This window comes from Chrysochloris asiatica, unplaced genomic scaffold (assembly GCF_000296735.1).
Source record: "Chrysochloris asiatica unplaced genomic scaffold, ChrAsi1.0 scaffold00112, whole genome shotgun sequence".
Classification (NCBI taxonomy): Eukaryota; Metazoa; Chordata; class Mammalia; order Afrosoricida; family Chrysochloridae; genus Chrysochloris; species Chrysochloris asiatica.
This window is the reverse complement of record NW_006408630.1, coordinates 1,591,188-1,596,404: the sequence shown is the minus strand read 5'-3', so window position 1 is coordinate 1,596,404 and position 5,217 is coordinate 1,591,188.

The following is a 5,217-nucleotide window of genomic DNA, read 5'->3' as shown; positions in this document are numbered from 1 at the left end:
GAGACGAAGTCTGGCCATCCTGGCTTCCAAGGAGCACTTTGGCTGTACTTCTTCCAACACAGATCTCTTTGTTCGTTTGGCAGTCCATGGTACTTTTAATATTCTCTTCCAACACCATGACTCAAATGCTTCAATTCTTCTACAGTCTTCCTTATTCACTGTCCAACTTTCACATGCATATGCTGTAGTATCATGGCTTGGGTCAGGTGCACTTTAGTCCTCAAACTGCCATCATTGCTCTTGAACACTTTCAGAGGTCTTGTGCAGAAGATTTGCCCAATATAATATACCATTTGATTTCTTGACTGCCATTTCTATGAGTGTTGGTGGTTGATCCGAGCAAAATGAAGTCTTGGACAACTCCTATCTTTTCTCCATTGATAATGAATGTTGTTTATTGGTCCAATGGTGAGGATTTTTTTTTCTTTACTCTAAAGGAGCACAACAGTGAAAGAGGTGTGGATGAGGTTAGCAGACAAATATATATATATATAAATACATATACATGCACAATCACACACATATATCATTGTTAAATGCTGTCGAGTTGATTCCCACCCATAACAACCCAGTATAGGGTTTCCAAGAAGTGATTGGTGAGTTTTAACTGCCAACCTTGTGTTTCAAACTAACCTTGTGGACCTGCGCTTATCCTATAATGCTGTATCTATAGCTATCTATCTGTCTGTCTGTATCATTGGTGTGTTGCTGTAGGATAAGCACTGGATTGTGAACTACAAGGTCAGCAGTTCAAACCTACCAGCTACTCCACAGAAACCCTATACAGTGTCACTATGAGTCAAAACCAACTCAACAGCACTTAACAACAACATATCTATATGTTTCAGTGAAATGGCTCATGCAGCTTTAGAGTCTGGCAAGTCCTTAATCCATGGGTCAGGCATCAGGCTGGGTCTTCTCTTGACTCACGTAGTCAAAGACTAATAAACCCAAAATTAGCAAGTCGGACATCAGGCTACTGGCTCACAACCCAAGAACTGGAGGTCAAATGATGAGAAGATGGGTGTAGGATTGAGAGATATAGAAAGAACTTTTCCAGATCATGCATATATATTGGATGCAGGTCATACTCCCAAGGAAACTTCTTTTATATCAGATCACAAAATTGAGAATACTTCATTTTATTGAGAACCATGGAGTAGCCAAGTTGACACGTAATATCAATCATCATAGATAGTGAGACCCTTTACGGAAGTAAAATTGGGAAAATGTAAGTAATGTCACTGAATTGCCCTTTGTGTTGTTTCTAAGTGTCAAATAATTTTGGTTTGCTTTTTTTTCTTCTTCCTAAAAATGAATATATATGAGGTCTCCTTCAGTCAAAACATCAAAGTAAATCTCGTTCCTCTCCTAGAGCCGTTCAAACTGAGCCACAGGAGAATCACTGTGGTTCTCCCATGGGCAGATCATCTTTATCAGTTTTGTAAGTGACCTACACTTTAGTGTCTGATTGTTTTGCTACATCTCTGACCAGATTCTTTCCAGGCTGTATATTTCCTTTTTCTTCACTGATCTTGCCAATTATTTGATGGTCATGTGCTCTGCCTAAACTGCAGTTCCACATTTTGTTATTGCATTCAAGATACATTTATAATTGTAACATGTTTCAGTATTTATTGACTGCACTGCTTGAAGTGCTGCAGGTAACATCAGTTAGAAATCCTTACTTTTATGGTGCATACATCAATTTTATTATAATTAATTTCTTATGACGTGACTATAATAATGTTATAAAATTTTATGGGGACGTGATGTGATGTCTCAATTAAATTTAGGAGATGATACAGCCAACAAGTTATATTGGGTATATTTTGTAGAGAAGATTAAAAATTACCAAGAAGTTTGTATTTAATAAGGTAGGAAATAGGGAGTCATTGGGGGTTTTCAATGGTGAAAATAACATCATTCATGCTCCATTGCAGGACTCCAGACATTGCAGGAGCAGATGGACTTTATGATGTTTTCTGACTGATTTCCACAGGGTTTCTCTCTTTGCAAACTTTGTTTTCACTCTATCACTTGCTTAAAACTTGTCAAATCTCTGACAGTCCTAACCCAAAATATTTGTTGGCTTCAAACCACCCACCCTACAGATCATAGGAGGGCCTGCAGGTGGCAATAGTTGAACCACTTATGAGCTCTGTAATGCCCGACCACAAATCCAGCAAGTGTCACCTCATGCAAAGCTTCCTGACCATTGTGTCTAAATGGAACCTACTGGAGTTGCTCTCAATTCCTTAAGCCTTCAATAATTTTGTTCACAATCCTTGTCACTAATTAGTATCATATAATATATTATTCATGGACTCCTTTTTCCCATTAGAATCAAACTTCTTGATAGCAGGAATTTTGTTTTATTCATTGTATTTCACAGAACTGGCAAATAGTGCATGTTCAATAAACATTTATTGAATGAATGACCACTTTGATCTGAGCTTTCAATAGAGGAACACCATGGGAATATATGCAATTACCCAGCAACCAAATTCTGGCATGTATTTTGGACTAATATTGTTTCAGGAATTTTCCTAGGATAAATCTGTATGTTTTCTAATTCAAGGATAGAGATGGCTCACCATATCAATTCAAGGGGAATGGCAAAGAGGCCCCCCTTGATAGTAAAATGAGTTTTCATTATCAAATATTAGCAAAATGCTAATGGGGAAACTAACCAAATAAAGCATATTGGATGAAATCCAAAGAAAGTATTGACAAGAGAGTATCAAATGGTTTTCTAACCCAGACAGATGCATGATTAAGCAATTGGTTTCCTGGATTTTGGTAAACAGAATTTCCTCAACGTTGTTTAAAGGATGAAACACAGTGTTCAGAATTTTGACTTATCTTTGTCTCATTATGAACGAATTTGCCCTGATTAGTCTGTTTTTCAGTAACCTAAAGTCACAGTGGTGTCCTGGTATGGTGCTGTAGGATAAGCATTGAACTGCTGAGCACAGATTGGTGATTCAAACCTACCAGCCACCTCTTGGAGACTCTACCCAGGGTTTCTATAGGTCAGAACTGACTGGATGACACTCAATAACAACAGCAGTCACAGTGCTTACTAGTCAGAAGTGTGCTTTTACACTCTGGTCTTCCTTGCAAAACATTTGGCAAATATTTGGGTTTATGACTTACCTTATTCTGCAAATCATATCTTTGTTTGCCAAGTGTAGGTCACTGCTCCAGAATTCAAGGTAAAGCACACACTGCAATCTACAATTGAAAAAAGATAGACACATGTCACCACCCATGGATGAAGTAAGGTTCTCCTAAGGGTCAATAAAAAGTTAGGCTTTGTACACAATCTATTCCTCATCTATTAACACTAAAGTAATAAGCTAAGAAAAGCAGTTAGAATTTAAAACAGAGTTCCAAATCTTGTAAATATTAGCATCATCCCTAATTAATATCGTAAGCTAAACAAACGTGGGGATTAAGCAAGATAAGATGAGGTGTTTTGTTCATTCGGTAGCATTTTTCATTTGTTCTGCTTTTCATTTTCTTTGTTTTTTTTTTTTTTTTTTCTTCTTCTTCTTCAAAAATAACTTAAGTTCCTAGAGTTTTCCTTAAATGGAAAGCTCTTCCTTTCACCAAAACCAGCATCTCTATTCAGAGCCTGTAAAGTTCCCTTTTCTCTAGAATTTGTTGTTGTGAATGTAACTTGGATCTTTTATATTATTCTACCACACTTACGTGCTCTTACACTTTTTCTGATGATCACATTTAGCAGTGAAAAATGTGTTTATAGGGTGATAGGTCTCACATGGTGGATCATATGATGATAGACTCAAACAGGGACTTTGTAAAGGGAACAATTTGGTAAAGCAAAATATTTAGATTTAATGTCTTTGTTCTAGTTTGTCAAAATCTAGGGCAATCCCAGCTCTATTCTGCATACACAGGGTTGTCATAAATTAGAGTTGCCATGATTCAAAATTGATTCTACAGCAACTAATGATGGGAGAAATTCAGACATTTGGTCATCTCTAACATATATGGACTCCTGGTGTGGTGCTGTAGGATCAGCACTGGACTGTGAACCACAAGGTTAGCAGTTCAAACCTCCAGCAGCTCCTTGGAAACCCTATACAGGATCGCTATGAGTTGGAACCGACTCAACAGCACTTAACAACAACTACATATATATATTGCCTTGGTGTGGTACTGTGGGTTAATGTTCAGCTTGAACCGCAAGTTCAGTAGTTCAAGTTCACCAACCTCTACTCAGAAACCCTATACAGTGTCACTATGGGTAGGAACCAACTCAACGGCACTTAACCATAACAACATATGCATGCACACACACACGACAGTTTCTGACATTTTGTAATCTCTAGAAATTTGAGCAAATTTGCAGTCCAGTGCTTAGTTTACAGTGCCACGCCAGGACTCATATATATGTTGTCGTTGTTAAGTGCCATTGAGTTCAGTGAGTTCCAACTCAAAGGAACCCTGTATAGGGTTTCCGAGGAGTGGCTGGTGAGTTTGTACCACCAATCTTGTAGTTCGCAGTCCATTGATGATCCTACAACCCCAGAAATCTTTTAATTTCAGTTTTCAATGAACTTTTTGAAGTCCCCTCGCCCATATAGAGAATGATTTCTGATTCTGAATACAATTTTCAATAAAATAATCCTTTCTCTGGGCACTTACTTGTTAACAACTATCAATAAAACAATCAATCCTTCTTTCTATGGGTGTCTACTTCCTAAATTTCCTAAATCCTATTCATAGCATCTGATCAAGAGCCAATGGTACTGAAGGAAGAAGTCCAAGGTGTACTGAAGGCACTGGCAAAGAACAAAGCTCTGGGAATTGATGGAATACAATTTTCTTTATTTAGAGATTATACATGGACTGTCAAAAGAACAAACAAATCTGTGTTGGAAGAAGTACAGCCAGAGTGTTTCTTTGATGCCAAGATGGCCAGACTTCATCTCTCATACTTCAGACATAGTATCAGGAGGGACCGATCCCTAGAGAAGGACATCATGTTCAGTAAAGTGGTGGGTGAGTGAAAAAGAAGAAAACCCCTAATGGGATGGATTGGCACAGTGGCAACAGCAATGGGCTCAAGTGTAACAATGATTGTGAAGTTGGTGCAGTACTGGGCAGTGTTTCATTCTGTTGCTATGTGTCGGAACCAACTGGAAGGCATAACCTTTAAAGAAAAAAGACTCCCTCTAAGCCACA